Below are 22,412 nucleotides of genomic sequence, written 5' to 3'. Positions count from 1 at the left end.
ATGATTGTGAAATGAGAATCATTGGAATTATGTTCAATCGATCTATTTCACAAAGTAAAGATCATAGACAAACTTAGTGTGCATACTTGGTGTATGGCATAACTAATGTTTGGAAAAACATAGTGTGAATACTTGGTGTATGGCATGACTAGTGTTTAGAAAACATAGTGTACATGCTTGGAGCATGGGACAACTATTGTTTTAATTTAAGTATAACGTTGATAATTTGAAACAGTATGCAATGAATAATGTGTAATCAATATGGTGATAAATAAAAGGTGTTCTATTTATATTCATAAGTTTTGAGACCATATTGGATTCGATTATTCTTGTATTTCACTTTGCATGTTTTGACTTCCAGAATAACTAGGTCGTTATTCCTGAATGACTAAGTTGTTCAAACCATCCACAGTCGATAATACGTTGGAAGTAGGTATTAAGGAAAGACTGTCATGAAGCTGGTTTGTAGATGTCCAAGGTATTGAACATACCAAGAGTTGCTGCAACATTCATGAGTGCCATTAAGTTCTGAGTATTGGATAAAACCCATGCTCATTTGACTCACTTCATCGATTTTATCACAAGTGATCATGAGACTATAATATCTTATATTCTTCAAACCTAGAGATATGAGTTGTTGCCTATGAGTTGGTTATACATTGATTGTACGAAAACGCATTGGTAACTCGATGTTATAAAACGTGCCTTTGTGTATGATTCAACAAGTAGTAGAACAAGCATATGAGTGGAATTTTATCCATTCCTTTTACCCTTGAAGGGATAAAAGTGATATATGTGGGCCCCTCGATGATTTAGTGATGACACCCCGATGTGCTTGGCCAAGCCTAGATTGATTTGATTTTTTCAATTAGTCGATCGTCATAAATCAGAAATTGGAAAAAAACAAATGGATAGAGAGAATGATTATAATCCATGTCTCAGTCCATATGATATCTATAATGGAGGAATATATGATCTTTTATCTAATGGACGCGTCGTTGATTTGTTCAGAGTTCGACAACAGCTTTTAAGAGCTACGATTGCTACTTGGGTTTTGGAGTCATACGCAATAATAGTTTTAGACTTATCCAAGTGGGAGACTGTTGGATTAGTGTCTGATTCCATAACTATAATTGGTATGTACTTGAACCGTTTGGCATGGTCGATTTGGGTTGCACGGCATCAGAACAATTTGGATAGACTTTTGTGAGAAAAGGATAATTATGATTTGTTAATATATTATAAGTTCTAATATATTAATATGAAATCATATTATTTAATTAGTATTGATCAAGAATTAATTTTGTGATAAAAAATAGACTAATTAAATATATGGGATTGATTGTGTAAATCATTCATTCTTATATATGTGGGCTTATGATCCATAGTTCTTCATGTTGGGCTAAATCCATGGAGTAACCCATGGATACTCCATGGAGGTTTTAACCCATGGAGCATGAAGAATATGGAAATACATGAGTTACATGGTGTAACTCTAATAGCCACAATATATAAGGACCCACGGCTCAAGAAAATGGCACTAAGGTGTGTACACATGAGGGCTAGCTGTTTTGAGCATAAGAACTTCTCACTCAATTTATTCCAAGTTGTTGGTGGTGTTGTGTGAACCATTTGAGGTGTCACACTTGAGGCCCTAGGCTCTTAAGCTCCATGGAATCAAGCTACTCCATCAAAAGGTATGTCATTCTACTAGTTTCTTGTAGTATAGTTGCTTCATAGTATGCTAGTTAGGATGAAACCTTGGAATATCAATTATTTGCATGTATAATAGAAAAAACATAGATCCAAGGTTTATAGGGTTGCATGTACACCATAGGAGTGTTAGAATGCTCAAAATCCTACACAAATAACTCAAGCCCATTGGGCCCACCAAGGCCCAATACTAAATGGACTCAACCAAGGCCCAACTCTTAAACTTAAGTCCAAATGGCAAGCCCAACACAAAAGCCCAAGACATATACAATATTTCTCTGATCAAAATCTCCAGTACAACAAGCCCAAAAATCCAAGACCAACACTTAAGGCCCAATATGAGATTTAGCCCAAAAGCCCACAGCGAGATTACGCAGGGGGTACCTCCCTTGGTACGCTCAGCGTACACATGAACCCTGATCGGGGACACTTGACCAGTACGCAGGGCGTACTGGATTTACGCTCGGCATACGTCCAGACTTGCTTTTTCCCACTTTCTTCGTCTTAACCCGTTAAGGCCATATGTATACTCTCAGATCTGGACTCCCTAAAGGCTTATACTCCATAAATTTCATGACTTTAAGCCTTTGCATGGCTGATAAAGTCCCAAACCAAAATACATTCACTCTTTACTCCCAAAAATGCTCATATCTCATGCATGGGGTGGTTTTAACGTCCAAGACTCATATTTATGAATCCTCTCCACTAGAAACACTTAAAATGACAGATATAAGGCTCTGGAGTTCAAAAACTCATAAAGCTTCAAGCTTTCAGCACAAAAACCCTAAAATGGACCATAATATGCTCAAATAAAAAAGGATGAGAAAGCTTTGAGCTTTATACCTTCAAATGATGCTCCAACCATAGAAAAGATCAGATCCAAAGCCTGGACTCCAACTCCATTCTCTTCCATGCTCCTTCTTCACCCCAAGGGTACCAAAAGAACACTTAGAAGATCACAAATTGACACTCAAGCTAAAGGAACGAAAATTAGGGTTTTGAGAGGGTTGAACGTTGGAAATGGTGGCCAGAAATGAGGCCATCATGTTCTTTAAATAGGGGGCACACCCCAAATTTTGGGTTTTCACCCTGTGCCTAGTACGTCTGGCGTACCCTCTGGTACGCCCAATGTACTAGGTGGCTCCGCTTCCAAATCACACACATCAGTACGCTAAGCGTACACAACGTAGTAGGTGGCTCCGCTTCCAAAACTTCAAACTATCATAGCTTCCTCGTTATAAGTTTGTTTCTTATGAACCTCATATCCACGAAAAGGTGGCGAGAAGCCTTACGCTTCTAGTAACTCGTGGCAGCCTCAAGGCTTCCTCATGCCCGGGTTGCAGCCCACGAACCCTAAATACAGACGATCCGAAACATGGTTAAATGCCAAGTTGTGTTTAGTAACTCATCGCATCCTCAAGCCCTACGCTTCTAGTAACTCGTCGTAGCCTCAAGCCCTACTATTCTAGTAACTTGTTGCGTGTTTTTTTTAACTAAATGAAGTGCCAAGTTGAAAGTTCAAAGAAAATCATTTTTCATACAGTTACAAAAACACAACGGGTTAAATCTAAGAAATAGCAGAGTACTTTCGTTGATATGTTTAATATAGGATCCTACTTTCATTTCTTCCTATTACAACATATATAGCAATGTCATCCAAACACTAAACAATTTTCATTGCTATAATGGTAAAATTTTCAAAGTATGATATTCTAATAAGAAAAACATTGAAAGTAGAATGTTATAAGTAAATGTTAATTCTATAAAAATTAAGCACACAATGAAGAATTACATAAGGAACAGGTCCAAATTCCTTGAATCATTAGTATCGTAAACCTTGTCCCCTTCAACCCAAACATGTCCCTTTGGAACCTACACGTATAAAAACTACCAAAATGTTATTATTCATACATTAAAAATAATAATTATATATAGATTAATCATACAGCTATGGTTTGTGTTGTATCACTATTTTTGGGGTTTACAATGTAAGTGATATTGTCACCTTCCATGCCAATAATTCTCTTTGTGGCGAATTTTCTTTGATTTTCAGGCGTCCGGAGTATAATTACATCATCGGGACCCACTTTGCCATATGGGGTTGAGATTTTGTCAAGTAGGACCATTTCACCTTTAAGGTTGAAGTTAAAGAGCATGCAAGGACCTTGGACCTGCAAGTAGACGGTTGTTTAAGGTAGTTTTTTTTATGATGGAATCATAAAATGAATGGAATGGAAAAAAAATATTTGTTTTGTTTGATGGAAGGGAACGTATAATTAAGGTTAAAGATGGAATGTAATGACTCATTGTGATTCCATTCTCTTGACTCTTAAAGTTTATTATAAGATGTAGATATAAGTTTACCAAAGCAGTGGAGAAGAGATAGGTATTGGTGGCATGAATTGCACAAAAGAATTTGGCAACCAAAAATATTTTGTCAAGTGCTTCTGCTACTATGTAGGCACATCGCTGAAACAAGCTCATCTCTTTCTTCTAGTTAAACAAAATAATATTTCCAACAAATTGTTACCTAAATTAACAAATAATAATGGTCACAATCACTTGTACCATTTATGTTTTAACTATCTTGTGCATTTTTCAGAATATAAATAACAAGATGCTTCTTAGCTACTATGAATATTTAGTCTTCTAGATAAAGATTGTTTATAATAATCACACCCAGTGTTGTAAAACTTGCCAAGTTGTCCGATTACTCCTCCGAGTACTCACTACTCCCCCCTTCGCCGAGGCGAGTTACATAATCCCGAGTACTCCTCGATCGGCCCCTTACGAACTAAGTAGTGTTGTGAAATTCGGTCAACTCGGTGATTAATATGTATAATATACTTAATGATTTATTATTTAACACACATGTAATTATTACTACATATATATATCTTAAATTTTCAGTAATTATTTACGAAGTGAGACCATTATGTGTTTTTCATTTTTTGTGTATTCACATGTATCCAATTTTGTTATATATTTCAATCAACTTATGATTTTATCTTATGATTTTGACATATATAATTTCCCTAAAAATATTTCTACATAAATTTCCAAATCCGAGTACTTCCGAGTACTCCCGAGTACTCGTTACTTTATGGACCATTTATGTTTCAACTATCTTGTGCATTTTTCAGAATATAAATAACAAGATGCTTCTTAGCTACTATGAATATTTAGTCTTCTAGATAAATATTGTTTCTAATAATCACACCCTAATTATATGTAGTACCACTACAAATTATGTTTTGAAGTTCCTTACATATAACCGAGGGTATGAATATCAGTAACATCCTTTACTTATAAGACAAAATATTCAAAGAGAAAATATCAAGACACATGAATATGTAAATCCGATGTAATTTCCCAGAATTTATAAACAAACCAGTTAAATCACATATTCAAATTGTGAAATGTTAAAGGGCATAAATAACATGAAAATATTTGTTCAACAAAAGATGACATGAAATTAAAATGGTAGATCATAAAACTTGAGCTATAAACTAGTGTGCCATTAAAAATTGAAAATTATTGAAGGAAAATTGAGAATTCTCTGGATTAAACTCTAGATAGTTTTTGATCTTTAACATCTGACAAAATGATCGAAAAAATATGACAAACACAGAGTTTGATCAACAAAATTCATAAAATAAAACAGTTAACACATACTTAAATTCAGATTTTTGAAAAAGGATCAAACTTTTTATAAGAATACTAGAAAGGTGTCGTTGATCCCTTGTGAGTTGAACTTTAAATAAAATTGAACAGAAAGAAATCCCTAAAATGGCAACAAATTCCTTGAATTTTATGTACACAAACGCTAAATGGAAACAATGAAGACATACTAAATTCAGATACATGAATAAATATATTGAACTCTTTGAAAGAAAAAGAGAAAGAGATTCTTGATTTCTCATCAATTCAACTCCAATATAATGGAGCATAAATAAAACCCAAAAACTCACCATACATCACTAAAATTTGATTAAAGAAATGAATGAACAAAAGTATGAATAGAAAATGGAAGTAAGATGCTATATTGATGAAATTCAAAAAATCTGAGCAAACTGATTAACATATGTTATATAATAATATCACTTATAATAAAGAAAGACTAACTAAATCATAAATGATGGTACTGTAATCATTTTACACAAATGTTATGTTACTTAACTGAATATTAAAATACTTCACATGTTTAACTAGCCAAATCAATGAAGAAACAGATAACCAAAACTTTAGTATTATTTGTTAAAGCATGAAAAACACTTTGGAGTTTGGTCCTAAATTGTGAATATATTGAATATCCTACTTAAGTAGTAAAAACCAAATCAATGAAGAAAACAGGAAAGGCTGGTTATAAAGAAACAATAATTCAGCAAGAGAACATTCTAATTGGATCCTACAACATGAAATATATACCATATTCAGGCAAACAAAAATTGATCACCATATAATATGCGAAAAAAGAATTTATTGTAATATCATGAATAATGGAAATGCATATAAAGGACAACAAAAAACTCTTACTAGAAAGACAATGTAGCATGGTAGCAGAATCAGTGTCAAGTTGGGGGCGGAGCGGCGATTGGTTTGAACTTGATCTGGGGAGAGCACGGCGCTGTACTTTGTGTTGTTTCCAATGCCGGTGACTGCCAGCCGGGGTGGTGAGGGTTAACAGCTTTGGGTTGGGTATTCCGTTGATTTCACGAATAGGAAATTTTAGATAGGAGCACGTAATTTTGTTCAGGACTTGGATGTGAAATACGATAGTCCAGAGTATTTATGATCTTGTTCCGGAGTGGGATTTTGGTCCGAAATTTGACACCCCATACGTTCCGGACTAAAAAAGGTGTATTTTGTACTACAGTCGGGAATGATCGTACATTTTGGAGACTCGGAGAGCTAAAATTAAGGTTTTTATATGTTTTTGTTCCATATATGAAATACATTTGTGTGTTCGATACTTTCCATAAACGTTCCGGAATGAGTGCGTATATAGGATTTTTTTCGAGTGTCAGTTTCTAGTGGAGGGCAATGGCAGCGTATCGACGGATGTATGTAGTATCTCCAGTATCTTGCTTTGGACTACACATGATTTGGTGTAGATATAAGCAATGATATCAACTTTGTTGGGTTAGTTATGTTGGTTGCTTCCAAGTCCAGGTTACATACTAATCAAATTCGTCTATCTTCTCAATCTCATGGATCAAATATGGTTATGCAGATTCTTGATTATAATAATGTTAGATATTTTCTTAGTTTTAATAGTACTATGCCTCCCAATATAGTACAATTGTTTGTTGTTAATAATGTTATGGAAAGTGGTACTAATCGATTTCCCGAGGAAAATTGTTTTGAAAATGGTTCTTCCGGTGCTGGAAAGAAACAAAGTTGTAATTTATTACCTATGACAACCAACCATGTTCCTTCTTACAATGATCCTATATATGGGGGCGATTATAGGTCTAAAGGTAAGGATGTTGTTCACGCTAACCTTACTGTTGATGTTGACGAATCTGCAAATGATGAGGCAAAACTAATGATGTTGGTTGATGTGGTAATATAATTCCACATGGAGAGCCAGTTGAACATTTTCAAAGTTACACCGAATTTGATGCGGATGATCATGAAGGTGGAGAGGAGGAAATTAATCTCGTACAACCCCAAAAAGCACAACAAGAAAATTTTCCTTTTTATTTTTCCGATTCTGAAGAAACACAACCCACCCATTGAGGTATGCCAGAACCTTTACCACTGCTCAAATTAGCTCAACAAAATGGTAAAGAGGCCACAACACACAACTATACTTCCCATGTGAAGTTATGCCAGCTCTATAAAAAAAGCACTTAAGCTTAATATAGGGTTGAAAAGTGTTAGTGAATGTTTCCAATATAAAGTGAAAAAATATACAAAAGGCATGTTTGAAGCTGTTTGCTATATGGATAATTATGACCGGTGGATAAGGGCAAGAAAACATATTTGGCTATCATATCAGATAGAACCAATTCAATTGAAATGGCCATTCAAGTTGTGTTCCCGAATGCATATCACGGACTCTGTTGTCGTCATTTGTTGATGAATATGAGAGCAAAGATCGACAAGCAAGAGAGAACATATATTTTTTTTGGGAGGCTACAAAGGCTTACCGAGAGTCTAATTTCAAAGAAAGCTTAGGTGTAACGACCCAAAATTTTTTTTTTTTTTTTTTTTTTTTTTTGATATTACTTTAGAAAACATTAATAAATAAAAACATTGTCTAAATAAAAAGAAATATTGTTTGTTCACATCATAACACATTGCAACCATGTTCTCAAAAGCCAAACCGTACATCCCATCAAATATCAGAGTACAATCCCAGTAAATCTCATAAATGCGGAAACCGAAGAGTGTGTGTATGACGTGCCGCTACCGCGCCGGCTCCTTCCCCTTCGAAGCAGAGGTACCTGAAAACAAAACTGTGAACGTAAGCACAAAGCTTAGTGAGTCCCCCCTCCCCAACGTACCGCATACCATACAAACACATAACATATATACTGCCAGGCTATTCTGGGGTGCCTGACTACCCGGTACGGCCATTCTGGGGTGCCGACCTACCCATACGGCCATTCTGGGGTGCCGTCTGACCCGTGTCAAGCCATTCTGGGGTGCTGACTACCCATGTCAAGCCATTCTGGGGTGCTGACTACCCATCGGTCCTAACAACCGATCCTCGGGGACTATTTCACCCCCCTACTACTACAATCACATATAACATAACAAGCCAGCATGCAAACATATCATCACATACTGTCGGACGTATCTGGGGTGTCCGACTACCCTTCGGTCCTAACAACCGAACTCTACTACTATCACATACAACATATCATGCTAGCATATAACATATCAGGTAGTAGCAGCTTAGATGATATCACAAAGACAATCATCTAACATACGACTCCTACTGGTGGGCCGGCATTGTGGCCGTAGACCCACCGCTACTGGAAGGTAACTCACCTCAAAGTAGCTGCTGAACTGATCGGGAACTAACTGACTGCTGCTGCTCCGGTAGTCCTCCGGCTGCAATTTCCACGACATACTCAATCAAACACTGCTAACTGTCCTTTAGGTAAAATGACCATTTTACCCCTGGATTAACTCTAAGCCAAAGCTGGAGTCAACTTTCAGTTGACCCGACTCGCCGAGTGGATCACCACTCGCCGAGTCCCTAGCAAACCAATGTCCTGGGTCCCTGTTCTACTCGTCGAGTCGGGCAATGACTCGACGAGTTCACCTTCTATCTGCCATTCAACACCTTCATCCTACTCGCCGAGTTGTATGAACAACTCGTCGAGTTCATCTTCATTCGATGAACACTTTATGCTAAGACTCGCCGAGTTGTATGAACAACTCGCCGAGTCTGTTCTTGAGCTATGAAGATTGCCTTGGACTCGCCGAGTCAGGGCATTGACTCGCCGAGTCCTAACATGGGTGAGTTCAGCTCCCAACTCACCGAGTCACCCCCTGTGACTCGAGGCTCAACTCGACACATGAAGAAGGGACCAATTCGGTGACTCGCGACCAGACTCGCCGAGTCACCTATGCGACTCGCCGAGTCGTCGCCATGCACTCCTTAAATATACCGATTTGCTCGGTTCCAGACCATGCCATTCATAGATCTGGACTTCTAGGACACGAATCACACGTAAAGTTTCCAACTTTACGTGTGGGTATTCACCAATATGGATTATAAGGCTCAAAATGTCTCAAAATGGTAGATCTAGGGCTAACAAGCCTCATGAGGCCAAAAAGCTAACAGATCTGAGCTCCTGGAGCTCAATCTTACATAGATCCAAAGGCCAAACGCCTTATTACAACATATAATGAACATGCAAACTTGGGGGATTGACCAAGAAAGACCCAAGTGAAGTTTTAAGCATAGAATCAAGGGGAAAACGGGTTATACCTCAAAGGAAATGTTGAAATGACACAAGGATGGCTGATCTCCTTCTCCTCTTCTTGATCTACTCCTCTTACTCTTCAAAACCTTCAAGAACACACCAAGAACACCTCAAACTCTCAAGGAAACAAGGGAAAATGATGTAGGGGGAGTTCTGGGGGTGAATGGGGACGAGTTGGGGCGGAATGAGAGTTTAAATAGGGTGCAAACCCTTGAAACTTAGGGTTTCATCCCGCAGCGGTGACTCGCCGAGTCCAGGATATGGACTCGTCGAGTCGCCTACTTAAAACGCGTCCTGAGTCTCGTCCCTACTCGGCGAGTCGGACCCTATGACTCGCCGAGTCTGAGGCTAAATTAGGGCAATGCTCAAATAAAATTCACATACCGGAAACCGGGTGCTACATTAGGTAGGCTACGTCGTGCACTAAACTACGATTGTCAGACATGGCTAGACAGAATCGGTAACGAGATATGGGCAAGGTCATGTTTCCCTTTGTTTTGGTACAATATTATGACATCAAACGGTGTCAAGTCCATGAATGCATTATCAAGAGACACACAAAAACTACCAATAACAATCTTGATTGATTTCTTTCGAGTAGCTAAGCAACAACTATGACATCCCCAATTTCCCGGCTAGAAAAGACCGATTTATTTATGCTTATTTAAAATCAGAGTAACCTTTTTAGAGAAAATTATTGCGGAATTTGTTCCCAAAAACATGATAATGATATTATCAAAGCATTTCCGAAGAAATGTATTGTCATTATATTAAAATCGTTGGGATGTCATTGTCAATACAGTTCATAAGCATAAACGGAAATAATGCAGGCCTTACAAACATCTATTACTCTACCGATCTATAATCCATAAATCCCTCATCATTCATCACACATGTGCTCTCGTGCCACTACTTGTAATGCAAGAAACTAAGTGGGCCAGGCTTGGGAGCCTGGTAAGCACATAGGGTTTTCAACCCATAATAGTTAAATTCTTTTAATTATATATTTTTATCAAGTCATTGTACCCGATTACCCATTCTCGTTATCCTCACTCGTTGTCCCTAAAGCATCTAATTTGAGGGACCTATCCTAAGGATTATCTTCGAAATAGACAATAATGCTCAGGGGATTCCTTAGTACTATATGTCAGTAAGGAAACCATGGGGGAGGGGGGATGGAGTACACCTAGTGAACACATAGTTCAAAAGCACCTACAGGTTGCGAGTCTGCTAGCGTTCCAGTGGACTGTCTGGAATAGTCTATGGTCATCATCTATACTCCGCTAGACGACTATATAATATTTAAGTTAAGGCCTCTCATCATCTATTTCATCTTTCATTTTTATCTAACCATCTCTACCCAATATATTTATAGGTATAAAAATACATATACAATTTGAATCAAGTAAAACATGTATAAATCCTTCATCTAGCATAGATATCAAGAGCACGAATAATATGCACATATAGCATGTAATTATCTTAAATATTTTATATCTATGTGTAAGATGAAAGTAAATATGCACTCAACTGCTAAAGTAATTACTCGAAACTCGGACAGCGCTTCACTTCTAGTAACTGACTTTTCCTTTGAAGTAACTAGTATCATTACCACTACGTCTTAGTATAATATTCTACATGACTGAAAATAGTCTAGACCTATCAATAATTCAAATGAATACCAATAGTTCTATCAAATAAAGATTAGCCATGCAGGATAGTTGGGAGGCAGGACCATTTTGGCGTAATAGCTTTTTTGAAATCCAACAACCAAACCAACTTCACCACCTAGTCACTTTTCCCATAGGTAGATCAATCAGTATAATGACATTGAATTACTGATAGTTGTTATTTATAATTTCATAACAACGACTATGAATTTAAATATAGATTACAATAAGATAAGATAAAGTGTAATTTAACTTACAGGGGTTCCTTAGACAAAAGTCTGGAAATTGCACTGGCGAAACTTCAGACTGATAGCTACTAGAGGTCGGGCTCCTAGGGACCTCAGAACTTGCCAAAATACTCTAAATTCTATGAAGAATTCAGACCAAAGAAGTAGAATTTGAGAGAGTTGTAGAGGAGATGTAGGGAACGGAAGGAGCACAAATGAGCCACCTCTCTTCTTCATTTTTTTCCGATCAGTTGATTTGCCAAGCACCACCGGCCACCCTTGCTCCTCCGACCACCAAGCCGTTGCTGTATTGCCGGCTCCCCATCTCCAGCCGTCGGAGCCAACCTCTACGTCGGAAGCAAGAGGGGCTGTCAAGAGGCTGCGATGGAACTTCGTTGCTGCCGTTCGCTACTACTACGCCGCCAAGGACCACCAAATATCCTCCTTCCTTCTCTCTTGAAGCTGTCTTCTGCCACTGCTGCCGACGTGAACTGAAGCTGATGAGCCAAATGCCATGACAGCAAGAAGTCGGAGGAGCGTCGGCGGACATCATTGCTACTGTTCCGGTGGGTGTCGTCACCTCCTCCCTCCTCTTCCCTGTCGACCATACACCCCATCAGTACCGCTGAGCATGTACGCCACCACTAATGTGGGTTGCTGCCAAGCATGATGACCACCAGTCATGCCACCACTGCTGCCGTGGTTTTGTACTTCAGTCGTCGTCAACCGCCACTAGGAGGGTGGCTGGACCTGTTTGCAAGCAAGAAAAGAGTGTGGGTGTTTGTTCTTTCTATATCATGTGTTGTGTGTAGCTTGTTGGCCCGAAAAGCCGCTGCCACTACCGTAGGGTGGTGGCTGCCACCATAAACCGCCATGGATGCGTGTTGACGTAGTTAGTGTGTGTGGTTATTCTTGGTTAGGGCATTGTAAACTGTAATTAGCTAAAGTATAATGAAATAAATTGAAAACCACCACCTTAGGGTGGTGGCTGCCGCCACCGGCTGCCGTGTCGGGTAGCGGTGTGCTTTGCCTCGCGGTGTTGATTCATTTGGGGTGCTTGAAACCCTAATGCGCCCAAAGAATCTCAAATTGGCCCAATGAAGCTTAATAGACTCTAATGGACCCAATAAAACCTTAATGGGCTTAATAATATTTTAGTGGGCTTAATAGGCCCAATAAAGCCCTGATTGATCTAAAACTCCAACAAATTAAAAATGGGCTAGTATTTGGGTTGGAAACCCTAATGCCATCAAAACCCTAATTTTGGGGAATTAATCGAGACACACGGAAATTATTTAATAACTTGGAATATTAAATAATAATCATTGGCGGAAATTAATCTAAGCAATATTGGACTTAATGGATTAAGTCCTTAATGGGTTAAGTAGGAAACTTAACCCTAATCATCATTTTATGTGAAACCCTAATTTCATTTGGGTTTATTGTTGGGACTTTCTATTAGGCCTTGATGACTGAGTTATTAAATGGGCTATCCAAGATCAAGCAAATGGTCTAGAGTAATTTAATGAGCCTAGGGTAAGGCCCATGTAAGGGGCTTGGGCCCAATTTGGAAAATTGGGCCATAGTTTCGGCCTTAATGATTATATGATGTTGGGCCTTAGAATGAGACCACGTATAGGCCTAGGCCCAATTTGGAAAATTGGGCCATGTGTTGGGCTTTGATTTCTAATTGACTTTGGGACTATGGATTGGGCCTTGGGCTTGAATAAGCCAGGCTAGGGGTAATGTAGTAATTACCCATAGAATGTATTTATGGTTACATAGTGAGACCCATTTATTAATTGGGTGTTATTTTGGTGTTGATAGTTCGGGAATCTGTCATCCAACAGGTGGGGTCGAGTATGCGGGACTTCAGCAAGTGTGGGATTGTGTCTTCGGGACTTCAGCAGTGTGAGGTGAGTTACCTTCCAGTAGCGGTGGGTCTAAGGCCACAATGTCGGCCCACCAGTAGGAGACGTATGATAGATGATTGTCTTTGTGATATCATCTAGGTTTGCTACTACCTAATATGTTATATGCTAGCATGATATGTTATATGTGATAGTAGTAGAGTTCGGTTGTTAGGACCGAAGGGTAGTCAGACGCCCCAGATACGTCTGACAGTATGTGATGATATGTTTGCATGTTGGCTTGTTATGTTATGTTATGTTTGCATGTTGGCTTGTTATGTTATATGTTTGCATGTTGGCTTGTTATGATATGATATGTGATAGTATTAGTAGTAGGGGTGAAATAGTCCCTGAGGTTCGGTCGTTAGGACCAAAGGGTAGTCAGTACCCCAGAATGGCTTGAAATGGGTAGTCAGCACCCCAGAATGGCTTGACATGGGTAGTCAGCACCCCATAACGGCTTGACCGGGTATGACGGCACCCCAGAATGGTCGTATGGGTAGGTCGGCACCCCAGAATGGCCGTACCGGGTAGGTCGGGCACCCCAAAATTGCCCGACAGTATGTATGCTTTGTGATTGTATGGTATGTGGTATGATGGGGGAACTCACTAAGCTTCGTGCTTACGGTTTTCAGTTTTGGTTTCAGGTACTTCGTGTATAAAGGAAAGGAGCCGGCTTGATCGCAACGCATCACACTATGGTTTTCACACATGAGATCCTTGGGATTACACTCTGATATTGTTTTATGATAACAACTTTGATTCTTTCTACTTTGGTATTGACATGACATGATATTACAGATGTTTTATTACACTGTTGGTTTTATAATGACATATTTAAAAATGAAATTTTTGGCCTGTATTTTTGGGATGTTACAAGTTGGTATCAGAGCCTTGGTTTGAGGGATTCGGACATACTCCCGGGTGTGTCTGAACTCAAACTAAGGGCTTGGTATGAAAATTTTCAAAAGTAAAATCATTTTATAAAAAGGAGTTTGAAAAGAATCTGAAAAGAGAAAGGAACTTTGAGAAGAACAAAGTGTGTGATGCGTGCAATCAGCCGAGCTCAAGTAAGTTTTCCCCAAGATACCCATACATGTTATGTTATGATATGATTATGAGTATTGCATGCTAGATTAGGGCTAAGGATCTAGGAGGATGCCTTATATGCCTATTGTATGTGCTTGTAGACTTGCATGCTAGTACTGATCAGTTAGTGATAGGATAGCCTGTTTAGGTTATGTCTGATTGTATGAGCCTTTGAATTGCATGTATAGATTCCTGATTAGAGGATAGAATGATCTGATTGGAATATGATGGTTAGAGTTTCCATTGTCTGAATGTTGCTTGCTTTGTGCTTTGTGGGACTTTTAGTAATATGAGCTAACTATTAAGTGAATATGCTAAGTCACATGTGGCACAAGCTGGATAATCTCAGAGTGATAGATTTGACCCTATTGTGCAGCGCTTGTTTGATTCCAACCGTTCTAGGGATGGGTCTTTTACTCGAAGGATTATCTGATCTCTGTCGCATGTGGCTATATTCATGAGGTAGCTAGCCGACATTACCGGGAATCTTTCAGCAGCTGAGGACTGGGTGAGTTCGGGAACCTAGGGAAGCCTAGGATATATTTCAGTGAGTTAGTAGTGAGGTTCAGTGAGACTTGGGTGTACCAGTTTGAGGAAGTGACTTGGAGGATTCGGGAGGATTGATGAGGAAAGTATGCATATGTGTGGAAGGTAGTATTGGGCCCGTACTACTGAAAGCACAGGATCCATACTCGAATCAGCGAGAGTCTTGGAAAATCTAAGAAGCTTCAGGGAAGAGTTTGCGACCCAATTTGGGGACAGAGGATGTTCCAGTTGTTGCATCTTAGCCATTGGCAAGCGAGCTAGTGCGCGTGACAGGGTGTCAGACCCTGAAGGATATGATTTCCAAGAGTTGCAGATGCGGGATCGATTTGGGAGCACCCTAGAAAGAGAGGTGTGTGCCAGGTGCGTATAGTAGGGGTCTCGGGAAGAGACCTATGATTTCTGATCATCAGGTGAAGGGCCAGCAAGGCCAGAGTCGGTGCAGCGCGTACGAGAAAGTACACGAGGGAGTTTGTCACTCCAGGGGTTTAGGCTGCAATAGGGTACCATGATTGGTCATGTCAGCAGAAGGGGGTCAGTATTCCTCCAGATGTTGCGGGTATGTCATCTTCTACGATATTAGGTGGATGTTTGGAATACGTACCGCTTAGGAATTGTGAGTGAGTTTAGATAAGTCAGACCTCAGGTCGGTTTTTTCTGCTAGTGTTTGGTTACCAAGGATCATATACCATCCTGCATGCCGAAAGGTCCTTGATGAACCCAAAGAGGGACGCATTTTGTAGAGATGGTTCCGCACGTACCGTTATCATTTCGGATCCTTGTCGGGATCTATGCAGGAGTATTATTTAGAGGATACTCGGTCAGGGTTGGAGTGGTAGTTCTCCAATGTGGTCAATGTTTAGGGATTCTATCATTGTTCAGGTATGGTCAGTAATTGTCTATGGACGAACTTTGGAGTTCAAGGCACTACCGTTGCTAGGACAGAGCTAGTGACGGGAAGAGGGTAGTGTCAGTCGCGGGTGTTAGATGCATAAGTGGTTGGTCATCGCATGTTCAAGAAAATTGTATTTTCGCATGGGCTGTGTTCAGTTAGAGTTCAGTGGTACTACAAGATTAGGAGTGGGAACAAGGATTCGTCAGCTAGAGTGAAGATTAAGGTCTTCAATCGACAGCATGTTAGATGGATTGAGGTGTCAGACTGGATCAGATTTCAAGAGTACTCATCGAGATTTCCGAGGATGGGAGATCTCAAGGTTTAATCGGCGATTAAACGCTAGCATTGGCAGGCACCGGTTGTCATTAGTGGGATATTAGAAAGCGAGAAGGATCAGGAATCCTTCAATTCTCATGTGATGTGAAGACTTAGTCGAACCTAAGTGGGGGAGAGACTTTTTATAAAGCTCTCCAACTGTGAGTTCTGGTTGTGCAAGGTGCAATCTCTTGACCACCTTGTCAACCAGAAGGGTATTCTAGTTGATTCGGCCAAGATAGAGGTCGTGATATAGTGGGAGATTCTGAGGTCTCCATCTGAGAATCGGAATTCCTTGGGTATAACGGGTTATGACCAAAGATTTACATGGGACTTCTCCGAGATTGCGGGTCCTTTGACCCGGCTGACCAAGAAATCGATGGCCCTTCGCTGGGGGCCTAGGCAACAGGCAGCCTTCGAGGCTCTCAGATAGCGGTTGTGCGAGGCACTAATTCTCACCCTGCCAGGGGGTGTAGATGATTTTGTGGTTTATGGTGACACTTTGATCACAGGCATGGGTACGGTACTGATACAGTGAGGTCACGTGATAGCAGGTTTTGGAAACAAGGTTAGAGTTCCGGTTAGGACTCGAGTTCAGTTGAGGGTTAGGTCGAGTGCGTGTTCGACCCGGGATGGAAAGTGTTGTAAGTCTGCGGGTGTAGCCGTAGCATTCACTATCAGCAGATAGTGTGAGGGGTGTTGTAAGTCTGCGGGTGTAGTCGTAGCATTCATCAGGTTGGCAGATAGTGTTAGGGTGTTGTAAGTCTGCGGGTGTAGCCGTAACAATTCACCAGGCAGTCAGATAGTGTTAGAGTGTTGTAAGTCTACGGGTGTAGCCGTAGCATTCACTAGCAGCCAGTAGTATTAGAGTGTTGTAAGTTTGCGGGTGTAGTCGTTGCATTCACTAGGTTGGTAGATGGCATGAGCGTGTTGTTAGAACGCGGAAGGCACAGTAGTACCCACCAGTTCGGATGTAGCAGTGAGGATATGGAAATCCACTGATTGGATTTCGGATTTACCCAAACGGATTAGATTTGGTTAAGCCCATAATGAGACTGTAGGGATGTCACTACAATTATGAGATCAGAGAAGCAATGGACTGCTTCAGGACGTGTGAGATAAGGCTACCATTGGTCAGGTAGCAATCAGTTTTAGTCTTGGATTTGATGATGACAGGATTCGACGCATGGACTCGATCAGTTAGATCAGAAAGTAGTAGAGTCACACCAACATGTTAACTAGTGGCAACTAGTTCCAGAGAAGGATTTCGTTCAGAAGTCGTGTGAGGCGACTAAGTAGGGAGTCCTTTGGCTCCGCAACCGGGTGGAAACCCAGTATTTCAGAGGATTGGCAAGTGAATTGAGACCCAGGAGGTCTCGATAGCTTTTAGGAAGCAGCTATGTAGCAGCGTATACTGCTTAAGGCAGTTCAGGGTTCGGGCAGTTTCAATGTTTGGGCAGTGATAGTATGTGTGTTTTTAGTTGCATATGCACATGGAATAGTTGGTTTATTGGGGAGTGATAAGTCGCCCACGGTGGGATTAGCTGAGCCTTAGCCGAGAATAAGTGATCTGCAGAGGTAATTGGGTTTGTAACCCAGGTTTATGGTGGGAACCACATGCTATCAGAAGTTAAGTAGTCAGTTGAGGGATAAGCGGGCTGGTTCCATCGATAATGATTTAGTATGAGTGGTCTACCAGGGATTCAGACCATCTCGAGACAGCAGATTTCGGACAGAGTACATGTGGTCTTGTAGCAAGGAATTCAGCACCTACGGATTTTAGGGCTTTACGAGGATTAGTCGTGGCTACCCTGGGAAGGCTAGGGCGTGCCCAGATTGGTGACCATGCTACTATAGTGGTTGGGCGAGTAAGGAATGGTAAGGAATGATTTCGAGGATGAAATCTAATTTAAGTGGGGGAGAGTTGTAATACCCTGTTTATTTATTAGATAAATAAATAAATTAATGATCAAATGGTAGCCCTAAAATAAATAATTATATATCAAAGGATGGTCTCGAAGAGCTAATTGTCACAAGTTTAGAAGATGGAGGTTAAAAGTGTAAAATCTGGATTTAATTTATAAGTATTATGAAAGGTAGGGACTAAATGGTAATTTGTGGGACTTCATTTGAAGAGATTATGAGGATAAGGGGCTGTTTGGTAAATATGAGATCAAAGTGAAAAGATTTTTTGGGTCAGGGGCTAAAGTGTAAATTTTGGGCCTGATTTGAGAAGAATTCTAGAGGGCAGGGTTGAAAAGGTAATTTATGGATTTATTTTGAAAGAGAATATGAAGAAAGGGACTAATTGTGGTATTATGGAAATGTGCTTATGGGCGTCGGGTATATAGGGAACAAACCCTAACCCTATGTCTCTTATGTTGCAACCGCTATGGTGGGGATCCTCCAGCTGCCACCTCTCTTCTTCATTTTTTTTCCGATCAGTTGAGTCGCCAAGCACCACCGACCACCCTTGCTCCTCCGACCACCAAACCGTTGCTGTATTGTCAGCTCCCCATCACCAGCCGTCGGAGCCAACCTCTATGTCGGAAGCAAGCAAGGCTGTCAAGAGGCTGCGATGGATCTTCGTTGCTGTTACGCCACCAAGGACCACCAAATATCCTCCGTCCTTCTCCTTCCTTCTCTCTTGAAGCCGTCTTATGCCACTACTGCCAACGTGAACTGAAGCTGATGAGCCAAACGCCGTGACAGCAAGAAGTCGAAGGAGCATCGGCGGACGTCATTGCTGCTGTTCCGGTGGGTGTCGTCACCTCCTCCCTCCTCTGCCCTGTCGACCATACACCCCATCAGTACCGCCGAGCATGTACGCCACCACTAATGTGGGTTGCTGCCAAGCATGATGACCACCAGTCGTGCCACCACTGCTGCCGTGGTTTTGTACTTCAGTCGTCGTCAACCGCCACCAGGAGGGTGGCTGGACCTGTTTGCAAGCAAGAAAAGAGTGTGGGTGTTTGTTCTTTCTATAACATGTGTTGTGTGTAGCTTGTTGGCCCGAAAAGCCGCTGCCACCACCGTAGGGTGGTGGCTGCCACCATAAACTGCCATGGATGCGTGTTGATGTAGTTAGTGTGTGTGTTTATTATTGGTTAGGGCATTGTAAACTGTAATTAGCTAAAGTATAATGAAATAAATTGAAAACCACCACCTTAGGGTGGTGGCTGCCACCACCGACTGCCGTGTTGGGTGGGGGTGTGCTTTGCCTCGCGGTGTTGATTCGTTTGGGGTGCTTGAAACCCTAATGGGCCCAAAGAATCTCAAATTGGCCCAATAAAGCTTAATAGACTCTAATGGACCCAATAAAACCTTAATGGGCTTAATAATATTTTAGTGGGCTTAATAGGCCTAATAAAGCCCTGATTGATCTAAAAGTCCAACAAATTAAAAATAGGCTAGTATTTGGGTTGGAAACCCTAATGCCATCAAAACCCTAATTTTGGGAAATTAATCGAGACACACGAGAATTATTTAATAACTTGGAATATTAAATAATAATCATTGGCGGAAATTAATCTAAGCAATATTGGACTTAATGGATTAAGTCCTTAATGGGTTAAGTAGGAAACTTAACCCTAATCATCATTTTATGTGAAACCCTAATTTCATTTGGGTTTATTGTTGGGCCTTTCTATTGGGCCTTGATGACTGGGTTATTAAATGGGCTATCCAAGATCAAGCAAATGGTCTAGAGTAATTTAATGGGCCTAGGGTAAGGCCCATGTAAGGGGCTTGGGCCCAATTTGGAAAATTGGGCCATAGTTTGGGCCTTAATGATTATATGATGTTGGGCCTTAGAATGAGACCATGTATAGGCCTAGTCCCAATTTGGAAAATCGGGCCATGTGTTGGGCTTTGATTTCTAATTGACTTTGAGCCTATGGATTGGGCCTTGGGCTTGAATAAGCCAAGCTAGGGGTAATGTAGTAATTACCCATAGAATGTATTTATGGTTACGTAGTGAGACCCAATTATTAATTGGGTGTTATTTTGGTGTTGACAGTTCGGGAATCTATCATCGAGCAGGTGGAGTCGAGTCTGCAGGACTTTAGCAAGTGTGGGATTGTGTCTTCGGGACTTCAGCAGTGTGAGGTGAGTTACCTTCCAGTAGCGGTGGTTCTAAGGCCACAATGTCGGCCCACCAGTAGGAGACGTATGATAGATGATTGTCTTTGTGATATATCTAGGTTTGCTACTACCTGATATGTTATATGCTAGCATGATATGTTGTATGTGATAGTAGTAGAGTTTGGTTGTTTGGACCGAAGGGTAGTCAGACACCCCAGATACGTCTGACAGTATGTGTGATATGTTTGCATGCTGGCTTGTTATGTTATATGCGATAGAGGTAGTAGGAGGGGACCAGTCCCCGAGTTTGGTTTTTAGGACCGAAGGGTAGTTCAGGCACCCCAGATATGTCTGATAATCTGTTATGATATGATATGTGATAGTATTAGTAGTAGGGGTGAAATAGTCCCTGAGGTTCGGTCGTTAGGACCAAAGGGTAGTCAGTACCCCAGAATGGCTTGAAATGGGTAGTCAGCACCCCAGAATGGCTTGACATGGGTAGTCAGCACCCCATAACGGCTTGACCGGGTAGGACGGCACCCTAGAATGGCCGTATGGATAGGTCGGCACCCCAGAATGGTCGTACCGGGTAGGTCGGGCACCCCAAAATTGTCCGACAGTATGTATGCTTTGTGATTGTATGGTATGTGGTATGATGGGGGAACTCACTAAGCTTTGTGCTTACGGTTTTCAGTTCTGGTTTCAGGTACTTCGTGTATAAAGGAAAGGAGCCGGCTTGATCGCAGCGCATCACACTATGGTTTCCGCACATGAGATCCTTGGGATTACACTCTGATATTGTTTTATGATAACAACTTTGATTCTTTCTACTTTGGTATTGACGTGACATGATATTACAGATGTTTTATTACACTGTTGGTTTTATAATGACGTATTTAAAAATGAAAATTTTGTCCTGTATTTTTGGGATGTTACAGTAATTTACTGTGCATGACAACATATACGTAAGTGTTTGTTATAGTTGAAGGAAAAAAATGTTATTGAGTATGCTGAGAAGGTCACCGAGAGGAGGATCAACAAATCATCTACTTTTCGGGTATACCAATTGATCAAAGCATACATAAGGTGACTGACCAAATGAAAAATGGTATAGTAAACTTGGAAAGTCGTTACTATACGTGTAGGAAATGGCAACTGCCGGGTATACCTTGTACTCATGCTATGACAATATTCAAGGATCTGAGATATCAACACTGTAGTTCATGGGTGTCATCGTACTTCACAACGGAAACATATCAATAAACATATGTAGATGTTGTGTTTCCTGTGCCAGTTCCATCTAAATATAAAGAACTAGATGAAGTCATGGTTGTTTTGCCACCATTGATGGACAAACGACAAGTCAGACGACCTAAAAACCATAATTTTATCCCATCCCAAGGTGAATGTCCGATTAAAAAAAATGTAGTAGTTGCTAAAGGACCGGTCACATAAGCAGAAACTGTGACGCTCAATTTCCCGCAAAGTCAACAAAAAGTGAATCTTCAAGTAGGACCAAGTCAAGTGGCAAAAGTAACGTTAAGTCTAAGAGTAGACATACTAGTCAAAAAGGTAGCCAATAGTATGACACTATTGATTTAAAAAATTTGTAGTGATGTTTGTATGATATCATAATATTTTACAAAATGTTGTTCGGAAGGATTATTTTTTTTGCTACATCTTCAAAAGGAAACTGTTTTAAAACATTGACAAAGAAAACCATAACTCAAACATTAGCGTAATATGAAACATTTATCCATTGAATACTCTCAATCTACCACCTAGCATCACACTCCTGCGCAGTAGGTTGGAACAACTCGTTGGGAGGACGATGCATAAAAACAATATATAAAAGTTATTCTTAAGTTATTTATGTCATAACAACTTATAAATTATAAGGTGGACTAAACTACATACATTAGTAACATCGAGAATACAATGGCAATCAGGTGCATGCAAATGTATCATCCTAGGGTATGCGACTGCCTGAAGGATAACACCTGGTACAGGGGAACCAACTA

General features: G+C 40.4%; 1 pseudogene; it reads right to left on the bottom strand.

The window, feature by feature from the left end:
• Positions 1 to 3,454: 3,454 nt before the first annotated feature.
• Positions 3,455 to 4,197, bottom strand: LOC111901504 (mitochondrial inner membrane protease subunit 1-like; annotated as a pseudogene).
• Between the last annotated feature and the right edge of the window lie 18,215 nt (positions 4,198 to 22,412).

This window comes from Lactuca sativa, chromosome 2 (assembly GCF_002870075.4).
Source record: "Lactuca sativa cultivar Salinas chromosome 2, Lsat_Salinas_v11, whole genome shotgun sequence".
Taxonomy (NCBI): Eukaryota; Viridiplantae; Streptophyta; class Magnoliopsida; order Asterales; family Asteraceae; genus Lactuca; species Lactuca sativa.
This window is presented reverse-complemented; position numbering and strand designations above follow the sequence as displayed.